The sequence below is a fragment of the Thermobia domestica genome, chromosome 10, assembly GCF_964235325.1.
Source record: "Thermobia domestica chromosome 10, izTheDome1.hap1.1, whole genome shotgun sequence".
NCBI lineage: Eukaryota > Metazoa > Arthropoda > Insecta > Zygentoma > Lepismatidae > Thermobia > Thermobia domestica.
Window position 1 is genome coordinate 226853922 of NC_137463.1, and position 23095 is coordinate 226877016.

General features: G+C 36.1%; 1 protein-coding gene across 3 annotated transcripts in view; it reads right to left on the reverse strand.

The window, feature by feature from the left end:
* Positions 1 to 23095, reverse strand: part of how (protein held out wings) — a 267883-nt gene that overhangs the window by 83162 nt on the left and 161626 nt on the right. The window lies entirely within an intron of this gene.

A 23095-nucleotide genomic window follows, 5' to 3' on the forward strand; every position in this document is an offset into this window, starting at 1 on the left:
TGACATATCTCGAAATCCCTTAAGATCAGGGGCAAAAGTGAGGGGGGACGCGGGCGGATGTCGTTACACCACATCCAAAAATATATCTAAGGCGTCCCCCACTTTCTAAAAAATTATAATGAGCGACGATAGGCACCGGGGTCGGCGTAACGCTTGGCTTGTACTACTTCACTTTTCAATATACTGGGTCCTTTTTCATCATCATCCACCTCTTCCTCTGCTTCGATCGCAATATCTTTGGGGCGGTTCTTCTGATCATACAGATCTTTTATGTATTCCTCCCAAATTCTAAGGATTCTTTGATGATAAGTGGTTACATCAATTTCTTCATCTTCGATGCCGAACGTTCGTATACTTTTGTTAGCTCTCCCTCCTAATTCTTGTGCTTTCTGGTACATCAGATCATATCTGCCGCGCCGTTGAAGTTCCATTATTTCTTCACATATCTGCTCCATATTTGACTTACTTTCTTTGGCTTTGTCCGTTTCTCTTCTCAATTCATTATTCAGCCTTCTGTATTCATTGATGTCCGTGCTTTTGCCCTTCTGCGTTCCTCTATCTTCTTAAGCATTGCTTCAGTTATCCATGATTTTCTCGGTGCTCTTTCCATCCTACCAATGTTATTGTGGAGTGTGCCAAATAGAATCTGTTTATCTTTTCCCCAACTATTCTCTATATTGTCAACCATATCTCCCATTGCACAGAATTTTTCTTCAATCTCTTCTTTCATATGATCGTCGATATTTCTTAGTCGCTCTAAGTTCCATTTTCGATTTCTTCTCCCATTTTTCTTGATCGACTTTAACCAGGTTTGCACTTCCGCCACCAGTAGATTGTGATCCGAATCAATGTCCGTTCCTGGCAATGTCTTTACGTCTCGTACACTATTTCTGAAACGTCGCTTCACAAGAATGTAATCGATTTGGTAGCGTTTCCTATCTCTTGGACTTTTCCACGTGTATTACTTGTTTTTTCTTTTCTTAAACCCCGTGTTCATCACCACCAGATCATGTTGTCTACAGGAATCAATAAGCATTTGACCTCGTTCGTTTATTCTACCTAGTCCAAATGGTTTCACTACCTTATTCGCAACTTCTACTACGTTGTTGAAGTCTCCCATTACTATGGCGTTGACCTTACCTCTTCCTTCCTGATGCAACGTGTCACTGATCTGATCGTACATTACTTCTTCATTATCATCATGGTCGGTTGTTGGCATATACACTTGTATTATCACAATATCCACTGGTTTTGCATGTAGTTTCACAAACATCAAGCGGTCACTGCAGTATTCCACTTTGGTTACAGTTCTTGCTACTTCGTTCTTCATTGCTATCGCTACACCATTCTCGCCCTTATCGCCACTCGAATAGTATATTCTGTAATTTCCTGATATTATCTCATCTTTCCCTGGCCATCTCACTTCACTCAAGCCCACTATGTCCACTTTATATTTGTCCATTTCTACTTTTAAATTTTCAAGTTTTCCCTCACCTCGTAGAGTTCGTACGTTCCAGGTTCCTATGCTGAAATGAAAGTTATTATTATCTTCTCCTCTGATGATTCTTCCCGGAGTAGTCCCCACCCGGAGATCCGAACGGGAAAAACAAAATTTTGTATATGGACTTTCCATTTAAAATAATTAGATGCGTTTGAGCATTTTTTTTATATATTTTCCCCAGGTGGGACGAAAGAAAGTAGGACGAAAAAAAGGATGAGAGCTAAAAACACGGTCATATGTAATTTTTTTTAAAAAAAAAAAAACATTACAATCTGGTTCACCAATAGCGCCAAATACATTTTATACGAGAGAGAAGCCGTCATACTGTCTTGCACTGAAATGACGAGCCTAGCTTGTCATAGCCTCCCGGTGCCAAATCGCACAATGACGAGCCACATTCATCATAAAATTTAAACTATTGTAGCATGACGTAGGGTTACTATATTGATGTTTTGAAAGTTATACTGTATAATGATAAACCATCTATAATACATTTTTATAACTTTTAAGAAAGAAATGTGATGCAACGCAAGGAGGGGCAGCAAATCCAGAAAATAAATCGTAGTGGAAGCGGTAAAATATTTAGGATTCTCAAAGTCTCAAGCAGTGATTCTTCCTCGTGGCCAAAACTGAACTTGCAAAAACGGGACGCATGTGAATCAGGAGAAGTCTGAGATTGTAATTTGGGCGCCAATAGTGTTTTCATGTTACAAAATACACAAGTAACGCATTTAATAGTATTCATATGTACCAAGGAGTTAAGAGCATTCAAAAGTTACAACAGGCACGCTCTAAAAACTCCCAATGAATAATAGCTCTCTACACAATTATTTTAACGAAAGAATATAGACAGAATTTGCTCTGATGATTTATATTTTGAGTAACACTGTACACTTGTTCATTTTTGCTTGCAAACATGACACTTACGTATTTCAATTAACAATTAGAAAAAAAAAATAAGAATTGAGAAAACGTACTGTACCGGATAAAACGGGATGTCTAGTCACCTTACAAATGATTCCGTTCTTCATATTTATGTGTTTCTTCACATCTTGCGTTAACCCATCGTCAAAAACAAAGATGTTTCTCAGTAGAGAATGTTCTCTATAAAACACTGATAACATTAACGATAAGGGAAAGACTTTACATCTGTGATATTATAATTACAGAAGAAATACACTATAGTAATTACCAGACGATCTGTTTCGTACAGTACAGAAAAGGAACAGCCATACTCCAAAAGGTAATTTGGTATAAGATGTTTGCTAGTCGGGAGAAGTTCTCTTTAGTGTCTGATGGTCTAAAATTAGCATATTTCGAGGCCCAGGGAGAGAAGAGAGAGGGCTTTTGGATAAGGGGGATATGGTTCAATGCACTGAACACAACACGCCGTTGTATACAAGCGCTCTCTTAAGAGCCTTCTCTCTCTTTTGCCGGCTCTGGTTTCCTCAAGAGACTTTCTTACCAAGTGTGCAGACAGGAAGAGACGATCTGTGGAGCATTATACCCCTATCAACTACATCTACGTTATTACCTATATGCTATAAATACTGAAATAAGCAGTTATTTCAAACGCATATCCACTAACTCAAACATAAAGAAATCATTAGATCAAGACCTCACTTTCAAGTGTATTTCAAAATTCGAAAAGAGTGCCTTAAAATGAAATATGACAGTTAATATGATACAGAGTGCAAGTTCTCAATGTGTGACCATGGGAACTCTGATCATTTACCGCTTCGATTTCAATCTTGTAAAAATGTCAAAGTTCTACAGAACACTGAGTATTTTCACACCTAAGTTGAAAGTACACTAATTTCGATGTACTACTTATTGTTTACACACAGTTTACCAATAAGAACGCCGGAACTTCAAAATAAGACCGTATAAAAACTACAAATGATAGTGAATTATCGGTGTTCCTAGTTTTAGGGGAAGTTTTCATACGAAAAAAAAGTAGGAAAAAGGTGCTAAAATAAGGTGAAAAAAAACGAAACATTTAGTTTAACGTTTCATGATTATGCACCGAAGCTAAGGGGGTGATGATGAGAAATGTATGAAACGGTGGAATGAAGAAAGTGGGAGGAAACGGAAGAACCCACAGAAAACTGTCGCACACGGTGTTTATCCACTACAAAGTCCGCTTATCGCGAGCTAGGATCGAACCAGGGACCCCACGCACCAGAAGACAACTCTCTACCACCGAGCCATCACGGCCCCAAGGCGAAAAAGTCCTATATACAGGATGTTCCATTCTAAGCAAAAAAAAAAAAGTATATATGAACATTTCATCTTTTTCCCCAACACTGAGTGCTACAGGTCGTGAACCATTTTTTACTTTATGCTGCCTATTGCTCACCCTGTAACTATTTCTCCAGAGATGTGACATATAACGCATTTGAAAGATGAGGAATGGTAAGCAACATGTGACAGTGGTATTTACGGAAGGGAAGTTACTGAGAAAAATTTGAGAATCAGTGTTGCTATCCAATTCTCTTAAATATTCTTTATCTTACTAGTTCGTCCACACTCGCAGAGGCAAGTAGGGCAAACTTCATATTCTCTCGGAATTCTGGCAATTCTATAGATGCATATTCGCCAACATTCGGATTCTTCCGACGAATGTTCTCAAGCTCTTCTTCGAAAACACAAAAATTATTTAACTGTTGCCTCATGGAAATAGATATTCCACACTTCTTTTTTTCTAAGCGTTATTGTTCCAAATTTTTAATAGCAGCCATCACATATTTCTAACCATATATTATTTAAAAAAAAAAAAAAAAAAGCTACTGAAAATCATGACACTTCTCTGGCTTCCAGAAGTTGGTGCACCTTGGAAATTGTATGTATCACTTACACCCTGATAGAGCACGAACTGTTTGATCTTGTCAAAATTCTTGTAGATACTCATGATAAAAGGAAAATTTTGAATAGAACATTAAAATGTAGCGGTAAACCAAAAGGGAATAAGCGCATAGGGGTGTGGAACAAGAGCCCAGAAATGTAATTCCTAATCAGCTAGAGAGACAAGTGAAACAGTGATTTAGCGTCCATTTCGATGAGAAAGATGCTCTTGGTTGGATCTCAAGTCATGTAAATTTATTGGGAAGAAGTTTCGGTAACACTACTGAAGCATAACTTGAAAACTTCTGGGTATTGATTACATTTTGTTGAATTGTGAATTTTCAAAATATTGAGGGGAAATGTTCCTTGTACGATTATACTATGGACAAATTACAAAGAAAATCTGCTGAGAAAATTTATTTTTTAATGTTAGAAACAGTTCAACTAACAATATCCTTATATATGAACACATACAATACGAGAACATACCGTAGGTAAGTAGTTAAAAAAGGAGGGGACAAATCTGCGCGATCGCTGGAACTCTGCATTCCGCCAATAAATAGCAATCTCAAAGTGCGCCGCACAGCGCAGTGCACAAAATCGATTAACCAAACCAGAACACAGCACGAAACCAGAATTCCTATTGGTCAATTCTCAAAAGTTACGCGTCCCACCAGGAAAAAAAAAATGTCCGCCCCACTTTATATTTGCAGTAGTCAATTACAGCTCTCCGAAAAAGAAAAAAAAAATTAAATTCAGGATTTACAGTTCTCGGACTGGAAAAGTTGAACTGAAAGAGATATACTGAAGTTGTGTTCCCTTCTGTTGAATTTTCGAAACAGCTCTTGAGCATGTGCCTTCTGCTCATCGACCTTGCTCTTTAAGAGCGCTAGATCAAGTGCAAACCTTCATCAAACCATCAGACCTCATCATTCATTGGATTCAGAGGCACCAAAGCCTCTAAATAATCACAAATATCTTGGTTTGAAAAAAAAAAAACTATTTTAGTAAGCAACATTTTGTACATGCTACAATTAGGTTTTAAAATTATAGCATTTTATCTTTGCTTTTTGGAATAACTTAATTTTTTTTTTTTTTTTAAGACAAACAGGACCAGCGAAACATAATCTAGCAGCAACAGAAGGTTCATTGAGACTACGCTGCTCTTAAAAAAAACTGCTGCTGAAATTGATCCAAGTAGATTGGAAAACACTGCACACAGATCACGTAGTGCTGACATCATCATCTCAACTTGAGTCACTGTTGGCAGATGCAATGGGTAAAGAAGGGAAAACCGAGTGTGTGGCGCTTCTTTTCCAATGCATATAGCATACATACATACATACTCTTTTCACACTATCTTGACAATAGAAGATACAGCTCGCACCGCACTCAAATACAGTCGAAAGAATTTAAAGAACTTCGATATGAACTCAAATGCTTTTCTACGACCTTAACAAAGATTGGGTCTAGGACTTGTTTCTTTTCCTTTTAAAACAAAAGAAAGGTTTTAACAGTGACTATCATTCTTACAAAACAACAAAACGAATGAAATTTTAAATTTAATTTTTTTTTTCTCCTAACACTATTATACCGAACTTTTTTATTTTATCGTTACCATGTATTACAATGAACTTACCTACCCTGAACGATTGCTCAAAACAAGCATCTTCTTGCTCGCAAGACGCTAAATATAAACTAACGCGTATTTCCAAGACTAATTATATTAACGAAATCCAATAGTCCATCGCTATGACATCGAAACTTACATTTACTTTGGTTTATTGTTTGTAAGCAAAGGTTGGGGAATAATTATTGAGTTTGTATTAGTGTTGTTAGAATTCGAATAACTGTCCGAATAACTATTCAAATGACTATTCGAACAACTTTTCAAATAACTGTCCGAATAACTATTCAAATAATGGACTATTCGAATAATTGTACGAATAATTATTCAAGTAATGGACTAATCGAACAACTATTCGAATGCGAACCATTATTCGAATAAGGAATAATTATTCTAATGTTGAAAATGAATATTCGAATATTGGAATAACACGCAATAACACACAAATATTCGAATAATTATTCCAGTAACGAATATTCAAATAATTTTAACTGCGATATAGGCCTCATGACTTTTTGCATGCACAAAAAAATTCCAATTTTTAAAAATGTGATCGGATTATCTTTAAAAAGTTCAAGAAAGTCTAAAACTTAAATAAATAACAGTAGGAAGTCCTATTGTTTGTACTATTATTTATTTAGTAATAGAGAATTTTTCCGTTTTGATATCGTCCATTAATTGAAGTCTACTTCGTCCCCTCCCTGTCTTTCCTGCCACCATACTATCTAAAATGTCCCTCACGATACAGTTCCTTCTTAGCCAATGTTTCAACCAGTTTCTCTTCCTCTTTTTAATATCAAAAACTGTTCTTTTCTTCCCCACCATTTCCCACTTTCTCATTCGTTTTCTGATCGATTCAGCTAATTCTCTCCATTCTTCCCCACATCCACATTTCGAAAGCTTCCATTCGTTTTTCATCATTTTTGTGTAATGTCCATGTTTCCGACCCACACAGTACAATACTCCACACGAGGCATTTTATGAGTCTTTTTCTCAGTTCTTTATTCAAGGTCCTACCCACAACATAGTATTTCCTTCCTCCTAAAGATATGCTTGTTCCTATCCTTGTTTTTATTTCACGTTCACACTTCATATCTCGGCCATAATCACTGCTTTCAGTAAAATCCCAAACTCTTTTGGAAAAAAATGAAACTGGTTTCCGCTTTTCATAAACATCTGTTTTGCCCATCCCTAGCATTAAATTTTAGAACAAGAAACAACGGAACATAGCTTTTCATAAACTACAGTGACAGGCATTTATTTATCTATCACAATTATTTGCTAAGAATCATGTACTATACAACTTATATGCAAGTAGTCTTTGCGATACAGTTTAGCAATGTATTCTGTTCATCCGCTTCGGATACCATATTTGGTTTCCAAGGCATTGCACTTTTATAAGGAAGTTTATTCAGCTTCGGCATCTCGTTGTGGAGGGAGGAAGATCTCTCCCGCTTTGTGAGTTTACGATCATGGACCAACCGAGCGTTTCGTTTGCGTATTTACATGAACGTTTGTTTGTCTGTCCTTTTCTAGCAAATAAAGAACTGACTGTTGGGACAGAGGATGAAAGCACAATGGCAAAGACTACGAGCGAAAACAGAATGTTTATGAACTAATGCTAAATATAGTATTCGTTGTTTTTATTATGTGAACGTTTTTCGATTTCATCCTCCTGTTTGAAGTTGGCGCTTTCTCCTATGTTTTCTTTCTTTGATGTTCCCAAAAATTCGAATGTTATTACTTTTATAGTTTCTGACGTCTTTGAGCGAAGGAAAGAGTATCATTCTATTTGGAATTCCTCTTCCTGTGAAAATCTTTCTTTAACCTTAGATTGAAACTCTAATATCAATAGATGCACACCAGTTTGTTTTTCTTTTCCAATTCCCGTTTGTCATTCTGATATTCACAGCTAGCAGGAGATCGGTTGGTTCGATTTTGCATCGAGGCTATATGAGACGTGAACCTAGGGTTCAATGTGGAATTTGAATCACCGTATTCGTTCAAATTTCAAGGCTCTCCGTGCATCAGAAAGCGAGGGGTGCGCGGGCGCTAGCCACTAGACCAGCGGGTAGGGCAATTCTGAAGATAAAATGCACTTTCTCTTGTCTCAGTAATTACACGTAGGCGCGCATCCAGAATTTTTTTGTTCGGAGCGGTCCAATATTACAAGGCACTACGTCTATGCAATATTGAACGGGTATTACTCTGCACCCGAAATGACGGTAAGTAATTGTAAAATATTTCCACTTATATTTTTAGAAAAAATGACATAACTAGAATGCTTTTTAAGCGACAGAGTACAGATGAAGTGTAAGATAAAATTTTCAAGCTACATCAATCAATTTCCCTGTTAAACAAATAGCTTTATTGCGAAGGTGTAAAAACGTATGTTGAGTTAGGAAGTTTTGGACGGAGGGTCCAAACCTAGTGGACCCCTCGTGGGTGCGGCCCTGATGTTTTTATCAAAATATTCATGAAATTTCTACTTTTACGTACTACGGTTATATTTTGTAGGCTAAAGGAGACGGGTGATTAATGAAGTTGAAAAATTATGAGTTGGTGGGATGAGAATACGGGAGGAACGGAAAAGCCAGAAAAAAAAAAACACGGACGGAAGGATGTTGTTCAGCATAAATTTACATGGCAAGGGTCTCTCAATGAGCGCTCTACTACTCAGACTCAAAAGTCCCATAGGTACGCTCATGTTCAAAAGTATTGTCGCACGTCTATAAATATGTTATTCTAGGAATATAGTTTGCTAACGAATTTGCCCGATATTTCTTATAATGTTAGTGTGTGTATAATCGGCAAAGACATGTATGTGGCAAATTTCATGTCAAAAGAGAAGTAAATAAGAACAATAAAACGAAAATAAAACTTTGTCTATTTAGCAACATTTTGTTTTACTCATTCTAATTTTCGTATTTTTATTTTTTTTTCCTATGAAATTTATCACAAATATACATTTCCCAATTATACACACAGTATCAGTATTAAACATACCCTGCAAAATCATTATCAAATTATATTCTTACAAGAAGACAGTTATAGATATGTGACAATCATTTTGGACATGAGTGTACATACGCAAAACATAAAAGGAAAAAAAAATATACAGTTTGCTTTCGAAGGGGACAAAAGTTGGACGGTCCGTAATAGAAATGGTCTCCACTTGAGAAACGGTGGACTGACTCAATAAATCAACATAATGAAAAAACAACTTATCTTCCGACAGCTCAGTCGAGCGCCTAATTTCGCATCTGTCGCTTCTGCTAATATCTTAAAAAGACTTCTCAGTAATCAAGATTTGTGGGTAATATGAAGGAACTTTGTATCAATACCATTTGGCATGTTTGTAATCTTTTTAAGCTTTCCCTTGAAGACACGAAATAGTCTACTCCGGTTCTTTATTTCTAATCTGTTCATCGAATTCCCTCATTCGTCGGGTTTTCGCAATCTTTTCCTTTCGTGTGGCAACGTACGTCGTACAGAGGTGACAAACGGTGACGTTCAAATATAGAACAGTGGCTGTCTTTCTTTCTTCTCTTCTGCGCCGCCGCACGCGTACGTCACACGCTCGTGACAGTAAAAATCTTCCCGCCCACACGGGAGTTTCATGTGGACGCCTAATCTGCTAAAATAAGACTATTTCCTTCCGTTGTCAACCAATTATTTTTCTTTTCCCAGAATCAAACGCCAACTAATAATGTTTTCTTTAACCCCTTCACCACCAAGGATCCATTTCTTTCGACTGTCCTAAAATCATACAGCATCAATTAAAATGTTTCAATTTTCGTGTATTGGGTTTTAAAGATAGAGAAACTACAAAAATGAGCTTGAATACACATGAACAAACTGCTCTATAATAGTTTTTTTTTTTTTTTAATCAGTCTGATTTTATATATTTTTTATACCAATTACGTATGAATTTATAGAATATATAGGAAATAGTTACTATTAACATACACAAACAACATTCAAATTGCAAATTGCATTTATATTCAAATGTTTCGAAATTCAATCTCCTGTAAGGAGATGTAGTTCGGATCCCATCAAAACGTAGATCTTTTGTCTCATATTGCCCAAATTAAACAAGAATACGTTTGACAGTTTATATAAATAGGTGGATTATTATAAAAGTTATTCCACTTGTTGGACTTTACCCACGGATACAGTTATGTGATATGCGGATTTGGACATCGAAAATAGATATCCACAAAATATCGAAACATTATCGACATATGAGTGAGTAGCGTTTTGGATATCAATATTTCGATATTTGGAAAAAAATATCGATCAATCGATTGATATATATCGAAAATATACCAGAGCTCTACTCATGAACAAAATTCATTGTTTCAAGTACGTATTTCCGCCTTTCATCCTTGTTAAAGAAATGTGATTTTTAAGTAATAAAACTTAGGCATCGTCGTAAAACAAAACAAAACAAACAAAAAAATAGTCTTGTGTTTGATTTTTATTTTACACATAGCTTATGAACCAAAGGTCTGCATAGCCCAAGCATGTATAGCAAGTCACGGTGTACGCCAAATTTTATCCAGATCGGATAAGTTCGGTTGAACTCGTATGAAGGCCAAAAATATCAGTTTCGTTACACTTATTTGAAACTTAAATTAATGGAAGGCTAGAAATTTACCTTACAATTCAATCTTGACACATCCAGTTTTGTAAAGCGAAACAAAATTATATGTATCATCCATACGCGCCGATACGAAGAAAATATTGGGGATTGGGGGATCAGTTATTGGATTGTAAAGTTTTGTCATATGAGTTTCCACTTATTTTTCCAAATATAAATATTTGCCACGGCACTGATAGCCCTACTCATTGATCTGGTGGCTGGAGTGCGTGCCTCTAGTGCTCAAGTTTCCGGGTTCGCTTCCCAATAGGAGAGAATCGAACGAATTACAGTGGTTCATATTCCACTCTTAACTGTACGTTTCGTCCTATACAACCTCGCTGCTGGCAGAGGTTGTAAATATGAATCAACTAATAATCAACGCCACTGATATTACAATGTTCTGCACATTGCCAGGCGAGAATACAACCACCTACTTCATCTCGCTCTTGGAAATATTTATTATGCACAAATGCAGAGCAACTGAATAACAGAATAACAAGCGATCAGAACATTGCGAAATGTTATCAAGAAAGGAAACACGTTACATCCATTATTTCGATCCATGTATATCGCGCTTGACGTCACCAATGTATCCCTCCCAAAGCCTTTCTTTACTTCTTCAGTTTATTCTGTAACCGAGTCACGATAGAAGTGTGGAACGGCCGGCCAGACCATCCAACTTGATTCGCATAAAAAGACGTTAACAGAAATCGTTCCAAGGTAAAATCGTGATGGGAATCTACAACGACTCCCAACGATTGCAATAAAACTTTGTCCATGCAATGTGGACATGCAGCTGAAAACGAGTTTGACATTCTCCTCTCTTTTGGGTCTTATATATTCTCCAGATACGAAGAACCAACTCCATTATAGAAATGAAAACTTGTAGAATGTTCTCTGAATGTATAATACAACGAAAAGGTATTGCGTAATGCAAGATACAATTAAAGAGTAAGAAAAAATAAGAATTGACTTTTGATAAAGGTATTGGGCTGTGCCGGACGAGAACAAAATGCCAACTGTGCCTGACTCAACGATACATTTATTACAAGAATATGGAAGGAATGATTCGATACAAGGTATGCTATCTTTCAAAGTGAACAGAGTACGAGATATTTAAGTATTAGATCAGCAATGCTACATTTTAATATTTTCAACACAAAAGTAAATCTATCATCACATGAAAAAGTTAATTAGTCCAACGTTTGCATGTAGTTATGTACGCCATAAGACTGTTTTGGTTCACATTTGCCTAGGGGGAAAATCTATAGAAATGAGGCATTACTGTAGTTGGTTGGTTTCCTTTTCATCACTATCAGACGAGAATCTACAGCTTAACGTAGTATCCACACTACATGAGATCACATCAGGAATCGAACCCAAGTCTCCTTATCCGAAAGCCCATATGTTAATCATACAGGCACGGAATAAGTTCTAATATAATGTGAAGGTATACTGATAAGGTACCGTAGAATACCGTATACACTCGAATTTAAGACACACTTTTCTGCCAAAATTTCAGGTATAAAATGGGAGGTGCTTCTTGAAATCGCATACAAAACCGAATACAAAGTGATAGTGAAAGTTTGTGTTCAGACAGTGAAAGTGCTTAAGCAGGATGTCCTCTGTTTACATTGTAAATAAGATTGTAAGATAGTACCTTGGTTCTCTTTTTAATCTTGACATTTAAATAAACCCGTATGATTTAATTTGTACTATCAAATTCTGAGATACTTTATTGAATATCTGGATGTGTCTTAGAACTGAATACAAGAAATTGGCACAATTTTTGAAGTTTAGAAATGGGGATGCGTCTTAGATTCGATTCGTTCGTCTACAGAATGAAGATTTCTCAATTTAACTACATTTCCCGTGTGCCAAAGAAACAAAGCAATCAATGTGAAGCCTGAAAGAGAGCTTCAGGTCTCGAGGCACACAAACCCCACTTGATGGGCGTTCAGGGTTTGCAATATTATATTTCATATATATATATATATATATATATATATATATATATATATATATATATATATATATATATATATATATATATATATATATATATATATAGATAGATAGATAGATAGATAGATAGATAGATTTAGTTGATATATACATAAGAATAGTTGGCATCGCTTAAAACTGATTTTAAGCGATCCTTAACTTAAAACACTTAAAACAGATAACTGAGAAACTTCATCTAGGCAGTGGCACACTAATAGCTACTTAATACACCACTATCTAGGTGACCCTTTTTTAATCCTAAAAAACAGATCTTTTCGCTCGTGTTCTCGCCTTTGGATCGTTATAGATACTATGGGCACCCATCCTGAGAGGGCCTGGAACCCACTACCACCCAATTATCTCAGGTTCTCAAGATATCTTTACTCTTAGTTTTGCTACGTTAAAAAAAAAAAAATTCCCTCCATTCAATATAACGTAAGATACAAGTTTTACGTTCGTCATTGTCATCTCATTGGTTACGCGAAGAACCGAGTGAAACAGGGGTTAAACGGCCAGATTTCTGCGCAATATTTCAACCACAAGGGAAGCAATTGGTTTACACTTTCTTTTCTTAGTTTTAAGTCCCACAATAAAACCTTGTAGGCCAAAGAAGGATTCATGAAACTGAATAACTGATGTAACCCAAATGTGGATGGAAATGGAAAAGTCTCAAGAAAACCTAAAAACACAATGTTTCCACCACAAACTCACGTGACATGCGATTAAACCAGAGACCTCTCGCACCAAAATTAAGAAAAATTGTTACTCATGATCGACGTCCATGGGTTTCAAAACGATATCTTGCCTCAGCGAAGCACTCAAGTTGCCCGCTAACCTCCACTCACTGCGTACCTTAAACAGACGAGCTAGGTAAGTCTTTTTTGTTTGTTTGTTTGTTTATTTATTTTGCTTTGTTTTCCTTCAGTCTTTAGTCAAGAATTTCTTTTATTTGAAAGGTTGGGAAATATAAAAAATAAATAGTTTATAAATTCTTAAAAAAAATTTAAAAAAAAAAAACTTGGCGTAAACTTTTCTTCTGCTTCTGTGAACGTGGTTCTTAATCTCTGTACATGTGAATGGATGGGCATATAATACCATCCTTTCCACTATGTAGCCACAGAACGTATAAATCAGCAGGAATCTTGAATTCGAACTTTTTCACAATTAATATGCTTATCTTATTTTTTATCGTATTTCAAAAGAAAACTAGACTTTTTAAAAAAAAGATAAATATACTTTAATACAAGACCTCAATATATAATAGTGTTTAGAAGAATGTTAATGAAAATCATCATGTTCACAGTTTTATGAGCCCGCAAAAAAACTACAAAAACAAAAAACAAAAAAAAAAGTGAAAAGATATATTGGTTCGGGTATCCACATCTGCGCAGACTAGTGACGCCACCAACTTTAATTTCTTGGGAGGCAATAGAAGGACAGAATTTACCTTTTGGGAGTGCTGAATTTATCTGAACACACTGATAATTGTTGATACTTTTATTAATACGATATTCATATACTCCAGATGGAGTGATTCAACGCGAATACACATTAAACTAGGGAAAAAGTGAATTCATCCACCAAGAGAACATACATGAGAGTCCAGAGAATAATATAGATGTTTTGTTTGCACAGATTCAGACGACCAAACCACCTAAATAGACCATGTGCAACTTTCTGTAGCACTTTGAGCCAAGTACAAAATGTAGCACGTTGTCCCAGTTCTCATTCCCAATAGGCGCAGCTTCTTTTTGTACACAGAAAAATAATATTTCATTATTTGATGTTCATTACAATACATCATGTCTGGAGAGTAGTTGGTGGGGCGGACGATACTATTGGTGGAGGCGCCCGCTCCCCTTGCTCCCTCTAGCATTGTCACTGACGCAGACCTCTACACACAAAAATATATTTATACTTCACTTCTTATAATATTTACTGCGCATCCACGCAGACCTTTACGTATTATATTTATCTTCCCAATATTTACTGTGTATAGAATTACTTTTATGATATTGTGTGCATACATCCTATAAACTAATATTGTGAAAAGGATAGACATTAAAATAATTTGAATGATTGTTTTACGTTTGGGACTATTACCCAAGCGCATTCGGAACAAAACTTGTTTTATTTATGTATTGTGCATTGCTTTCACGAGAACACCAAATCACAAGTGAAAACTACTAACTGGCAGTAGTGATGTACTTGTTATCTGCTCAAGGACCTTAAAATAGTGTTCAAGTTACGAATATCTTCCATCTAAAGCACATGTATCGTTTATTTATAAAGTGAAACTAAACTGATCTCACTTCGCAGGAAAAAAAGATTCTATTGATTGTTTTTCATTTCATATTCGTGGAAATGTGTATCTGTTTACCTCTTATTTTCTGCACGACTTTATATTGTTTTCTTTCTTCTTCCTTTGAAAACAGTGGTGGCGTGTTTTGAGATGCACCGAAAGCCCATCTCAACTGCATAAACACGCAACACATTTCAACACTACCATGTCCCGCGAGAGTGAAAAAACAGATTTTTTAATAGCCAATGGCGTCAGTAGTCAGGATTCCAACACCATATCGTTTGCGAAACTTCTTCTTCACTCAGTATACTTGCGATACAACTAACTTCATGATACTGACATTTCTCAAGGCACTTAGACTAAAGTTATTTTCAGTCTTAATATACTGATTGTTTCGAATCCGTGTCTGTACATCCGCTAGTTTCACCGTCATCCAATTGAGGCATCTTTAATTTAGGGATGACAGTGTTGGAATGAGTCACGATGGGAATGATCTGTGACCCGGAAGACCAAGAGGCAGTCATGACCATGCTCCATCCGACCCTGATGACCTATTTATCCGAACAGACCCAGGTTCATGATCCACCAGACCCAGTGACCTATTTATCCGGACAGACCCCTGACCCACAAGACAACAGGCAGTCAGGTTCATGATCCACCAGAACGGGTGACCTATTTATCCGGATATACTTATGACCCGGAGTGACCCGGAATCGGAAGACTAAGGAGTCAGGTTCATGATCCACCAGACCCAGTGACCTATTTATCCGAACAGACTCGGAAGACTAAGAGGCAGTCAGGTCCACTATCTATCAGATCCGGTGACCTATTTATCCGAACAGACTCATGACCAGGAGTGACCCATTATGACCTGGAGGGACGAAACATCCTCATACACATAATGTAATTCTAACAAACACTACTCTATCCTTTCTTTTGCCTTTTTACTAAATCTATATTATATTTTTCTTTCTTGTTTATTTGCGTCTGTGTGTCAAAGCATTGCACTGAAAGATAACTACAAGAGTTAGAATAAAAACGCGTGAGAATCACAAAAAAGATAAGCTACAAGTTTTTTTTTTTTTTTTTAAGTCAGAGATCGTCTTAAGTTCAATCAACTGAGCTTGTAAATCTTTTTTAGAATACAAATGATGAAGCTAAGTGCAAAACAGTGTTTATTAAATCTCTTTATATAGTCTATGTTCAAAAACGTAATGTTTGTCAGTATAGGAAGACGAAATGCCACGGCAAATATGAAATTATATTTGAAATATTCAAAACATGATTATATGATTTAGAAATGTGACATCGGCAAGGAAACACATGAATGTTTGTGCTCAGATACTGAACATCATTAATCAATTTACAACATAGTGCTGTGACGCTGCAGAACTGATATTTCGGATGCTTCAGAGTCACCGGGTGTGTCTTGGTTTCCGGAGCAGACTGAGTCTGAAAAGCAAGACCCAGACCTGCATGACCAATGATGCCAGAGGCAATTCAAAATACAAGTGTTCGTGTTCACCCGGCTCATTATATATCAACACAACTGGCAATGTCCAATTATAGTGTAGAAATATTACAATTCATTTTTACATTTTAGTACCTAACAGGATGTTGTTGATAATTTGTTATGAATAGAACATATTCTCCAGATTGGTGACTTCAGCATTACGTTGGTCCTAGCATGTTTTGCAGCAGAAGATACCTGTATTATTAGTTCTAGTTCTAACTGAAGGAACACGGAAGTGTAATGTTGATATACAGTTTGAACAATCGAATTTATTTTCAACTACCAATTTATTATTATTATTATTTATCAATTTATTTGGAGGAATACCAGATCGGCAATATTACGCCTTAGTTCTAATGAGTAAATATTAAAATTGTCTACCAGTGTACTATGGTTTCTAAGTGAGGATTAAATCCCAGGTACTTTGTATATCAAATACTTGTTAAGCTTGTTCAATATGTTGGTGATACTTTTATTGCGAGGGTTTCAAAATCACAACATATTCCAACTTGGTGCGTACATATGAGTAATACATTTTCAAGAGTGTTGCAATATTTCTGAAGTCCTTACCACTTTTAAATGTGAATCCTAATAATTTAAAAGCATCATGAGTAACATTTTCGATATGTTTAATGATCATTAATTCCGGGTCAAATGTAACACACAGACCTTTAACTGTATTAAATCTGCTTATAGAAGTATTTCTAAGTTTGTAATCATATTTAAGGGTATTTTTGGGTAACAATTTACAAAAATTAACCATATTTTATATTATATATATATATATATATATATATATATATATATATATATATATATATATATATATGTCCAAAAATTTATGTCAATCGGATCAGCTGTCACCCGATCGCAACGAACACGCTTACATTAATTTTTATTAATATGTACAACGTCCTTGCACGAAACCCACACCAAACAAGTTGAACACTTGACTACCAACCCACATTAACTTACACCTCATGAAATCCCTTACTTGTAATCATAATGACTTTTAGGTTAGGATTAAATCCTTGATGTCTGAATACAAGTCATCCACTCACTGAAACAAAAAACAAAGCAAAATCTCGATGAAGACAATGCAGAAAGACTAATTTAGCTGAAAAATAAATTACGACCTACTTGGATCGTTTCCCAGAATAACTTGGCACGCCCTGGCTTTTTCTTCCTGAATAATCCACCGTTGCAAGCAAATACAGAGAGCTTTTAGAATGAAACGACCTGTGGAAGGTGTGGACCTTTTTAAAGCGTAGATGTTTAGCTTTATGGAGTAAACATTTATGCTTTTTCAAAATATGTCTTTACAGGCCAGTGAAAGGTAAAATAATTTAGTTGCGTGGTTCTCATTTCTTTGTTCCATTATTTTATATTTTCTCATTGTAATGTCTACAGAGAGAACTGCTATTGGGGAGAGGAGAGACGATACAAGTTCATTCAGGGAATAATTTAAGGTACCAACCCTCAAGATCTTCTACTACCAAAACGGTGCGATTTTGATTATTTCTTTGCTACGAGGTGTATTTGGATTAATTTCATATTCCTCTATATTTAACTTGTGCAAGAATAAACTGACAAGCAAGAATGATCGTGCTCAAGTACTCAGATCACCTATTGTATAAAAAATTGTATGTAAGTCTGTGGCCGACAACACCGTTATCAGTGCGTTTGCTCTAAGTTGTACCCTTTTCTCCCCCAACTCTTCATTTCACCAGCTGTTTCATCATTACTTGCATTTTCATCTATCTCCTTTAGGCTGTGTAACACAGCGACAACAGCAGGATGTTGAAGATTTCATTTATCATCTTATAAAAACTGTTGGTGTCTTTAACAGTTCTTTTATTTCCTTGTGCCATCATGAACAATCAATTTTATGCATGGAGAATTGGGTTATCCCTTCAAAAATAGTAATATAGGGCCTTTCATGTTGTACTACTCTTACTAGTATATGCTAGTTTTTACTTTGTTAATAGTAACTCTCTTACAGCTTTAGACTTTTAAATTTTAAAATGAGAGCTAAACTATGAGAACTTTCCCCCTTTCTCATGTTTTGGTGGCCTGTCCAATGAGATGGCCATATGCATAAATACGTCTCTTACTAGTGGGGTTGGGGTGGTCAAACTTTTCAATTCAGTGATCTTCCTCAGACTATATAAATCGTTGGCGGTCGACCTACGTGCAATTGTCCATTTCCTTTAATTCACTTTTAGGAGGGAAGTTGCAGTTATATTTCTTTTGCAAAATCGCGTAATGCCTTTCCGAATTGCCTTACCAGAGCGACACAAGCGTTACACAAACATACTCCTGTACCCTTGGACACAACGTAGAAAAGAGGAACACATATTCTTGCTGGAAATGGTATGGTCTCGTCCTTTTATTCGAAATCATTTTACTTCATATCGAAACTCACTTTTAAAAACTATATTTAAAAAAAGCGATTGGAGTGTAAGATTTATTTTCAGATATCACTTTTTCTGGAAATTTCGCGATCTACCTAATACCCAGCGGTAATCAATAGTTGCTATCTACACAATATCTAGTCGCTTAACACCTTCATGAATCGTCATCCATCTGCGTTGCTTTATATGAGGGTGTACAACGATCAATTTAGTGCCATCTCATCCGGATACACAAAGAGAGTAGGCGGCCCTGAGATACCACCAAATCCTACGTATATAAATGCTATTTATCAACATTTTATAGCTATTTTTAAAGTTTATTTATTTATGTATGTATATAATGGACGAACCTACTTTATATTTTATAGTCTGCTCCTAAATCAGGGACATCTAGTCTTTATAGGATTGAATATAAGCCGATTGCACCGTTTTCAATCGGGACCCGCTCCCCTAAGCGCGGGGCAGAATAATTTACTCTCGGCTTGTCATGTATACGCAATAATACAATCCAATGTATGTGTAACACTACATTTCACGTTTTACAGAGAACAACAATGATAACTGTAACAAAACAACACAAATCATAAGTTGTTTGGTTTATAGGGCACTGCATAACTAGTTTAGTTTTAAATGAAGGTGCAATCTATGCGCCCATCGTATTTTGTTTATACCGTCCCTTCAGCGTTTATTATTATTATTATTATTATTATTATTATTATTATTATTATTATTATTATTATTATTATTATTATTATTATTATTATTATTATTATTTTCACATATACATGATTTTACGTTCAGATCTTTGTACAAGCAGTTGATTGAGCATCTGGGGCCTACCAAAACTGTTTCCACACCTCTGGAGGTCGATTTTAAGAGAAGTCTCCAGCTTTATTTTGACCATATACAGTGTCCCTATTTAAATCCACGACGACGAAGAAATTGTCCATTCCTTTTCTGGAATAGTATGAGAGTAAGATAGCCTCTTTAGCCATCATTCCAGTTTTCCAGAGCATGACGAATAAAATATTTTAGTTCTCGCATATCATTGATGAAGTTCACGTTTGGTTCTTCTGGAGACAAGAATGAAAAGAAAGACATACCAAAGCATCTTCAATACGAGTTTACAGTTAGAATAGTTTCGCAAGATTTTTTCCCCCCATCTTTTCCCACACGGATATCTGTCGTCAGCATCTTTGAGGTGGAACGTTATAATATTGTCACGCAGGAAGCGACAACAGCGAGCGGTGTTCTTAGGATAAAAATTAGAAGGCGCTCTTCCAGCAGGTTCGGTGGCCAGGTAATGATTTTCGGGAAGAAGCCAACAAGTATTAGCTGCCAACGGTACGTCCGTTCTTCCGGAATTTGCACTCCCACCAGACACTAGATAATGACTCAATCGTTAAACAATGGATCCTATAGTGGATAGAAAGTTCATTATTTTAACTCCACCTACGATGTCCTGCTCAATTTAAAGTAAGTTGTCATCTGCATAAAGAAAAGGAAGTTTCTGAAAGAAAACTTATGGCAAAGATATGCGTCATGATATATAAAACACTTAAAAAAAAAAAAGTGACGTGCTTTATCTGGCTAAATGAAATGAAATGAAATTTTGAGTTTTACGTCCCACGGTTATGCCGGTTAGGCTAAAGGAGACGGTGATAATGAGTAATGAATGAAATGGTGGAATGAAGAAAGTGGGAGGAAACGGGAGAACCCCGAGAAAACCCACGCACACGGTGTTTGTCCACCACAAAGTTCACTTGGCGAGAGCAGGGTTTGAACCCGAGACCCCTAGCACTTTATCTGGCTAAAGTCAACAAATAATGCATAGAAATGAGTATATAAAGGAACGATAAGTACATTCCATAACATAACATAAAAACCCAAAGATGTTCGTAATACATTCTCAGTAACAAGAATAATACCAGTTTTTATTGTGGTTTGTTTACAGCTTTGGAACAAACAACAGAATATCATTGAGCAATAACTAGCTTCCTGCGGAAGTAAAAATATGTTAATGCTGCCAAAAATAAGCATTTTTTTTTTTCTGAACTAATCTTTCTCAAATCTGATTAACAGTGGTCAGTTCCTACCACATCCTTATTTGTTTAGGGCATTGATTCATATCGGAAATAATTTTTTCTCTTTTCTGAAGATATTACTGGAATTTTAGTGTTTTTATTTTTGTTTTTACTATTTCTTCTTTTAAGTTTAGTTAAATTCACCTCGCGTTTTCAAAATGAATTTGCATTACATCTAAATTTAATATTACTTAAACTGGATTATTACATATTAAATTAATTTTTACGAAAATCTAATTTTCACGACCGACACTTACACAAATTCTAATAATAAATTAATGAAAATCAAAACCCACTAAAATTCCCGTTCATTTCAACGAAAACATCAAAATAGTTCTTCATATAAATCATTGGGTTTAAAGAAAATGGTTCCGTTAAACGGAGCGGCTGAATAATTTTTCCGCCTTTTAACAGTTTTACGTTTAATTTTCTTAAATAAATCGAATGAAGTTGGAACGTTCTCATTATCTCACCTAAGAAAAGAATCAGAGTAAATCAATAGTGGAGTGTTTGTCTTTAGTGTGCCTGGTTCAATCCAATGACATACGGATGGACAGCATTGTGACCGTAAATTTGTTATTTCAGGGATCTTCTCCCGTTTTCCTCTACTTACTGAGTTCTACTAATGAAAGGAAAGGAAATATTTCAGTTGTACGTCCCATGGTTATGCCGGCTAGGCTAAAAGAGATGATTACAAATGAATGTAATGGTGGAACGAATAAGTGGGAAGGAACGGGAGAACCCCGAGAAAACCTACGAAAACGGTGTTTATCCACCACAAAGTCCACTTGGCGCGAGCTGGAATCAAACCAGGGACCCCACGCACCACAGGTTGAATTCTACTAATAATTACATCATAATCTAGGAGGCACATTAGCTCAGTTGAAGAGAACTCACCTGGAGGTTGAGGGATCCTTAGTTCGATCCCGGACCACGGGAGTTTGTATCGGACAACACGGGTTTCTTTTGGGGTCCTCCACTTTTCTCCCACATTCTCATGCTACTAATTCATTTCATACTCATTCACTTTCAAGAATCATCCATCTCTTTTAGCCTAAATGACACAATCGTGGGATGTAAAACAAGAGAAAAAAAATCATTTTATTCTCCAGCGCACACACCGTAATCCACTTACATTTTAACATCTACTTCCTCTGGCACACACAGCGCAAATGTGAAACGTTATAAACAGTCTATTTTTACTTGTATCCGCGGAAATGCCGATCCGATGCTGCAACCTACTGCATACTGCAATTCGCGCGTGTGTGTGTATCCGATCCACTCCGTTCCAGCTTGTTAATAGCTTCCAACACTAGATACTTGTTGTATTTTTGGGAAACGAAATAAAGCACATCTACTGCATGTCAAAAAAAAAAAAAAAAAAAATCTCGGTAGATGCCTTACCGATTAAGCCACTGCAGCTCTGTATATTATTATTATTTTTTTTAAATATTATTGTAGTAAACTTCCTCTGGTACGAACAACCCATTAACCGCTATGACCAGGCAGATAGTGCAAATTCAACTGCCTGATGCGGAATCAACAATTTAGTTCCAATGTCATTACTGGAACTAAAAGCAGAGTTTCCAGTCTCAAGCTTCAAGATGATCTTAATACCGCAAATTCTAGAGCGGGGACTTGTTACCCAAGCTTCAAATTTCTCAGTAACACCGTAAATTCTAAAACATTTCAGTTTCCCGATCTTCACGATCCTCTGTAACACCGCAAATTGTAGAGCAGACTTCGAAGGTCCCCAAGATCCACAATTCTTTGTAACTCCGTAAATACTAGTGCAGGTTTCATAGCTCCCTAGGCTAAACGATGCTCTGTAACACAGCAAATTCTAGAGCGAGTTCTAACACAAACGTTTCTCAGTAACGCCGTACATTCTACAACAATATTACAGTGAGTGACAAAAGTTTTTTTTTTTTTTTTTTTCGTCTAATGAAACTAGTTTCGTAAATAACTTCAGAATTGAAGGACAATTTTAGCACAGTTTTCACTACATTAAAAAGAATAATTTTCTGAACGTTCCAGCCATACCACTATTACAATAAATTTTACCAAACGAAAAAGAAACTTTTGTCGCTGACTGTACAACTTGAACGATGCTCTGTAATATCACAAATGCTGGAGTAAATTTCACAGTTTCCGAAGCTTC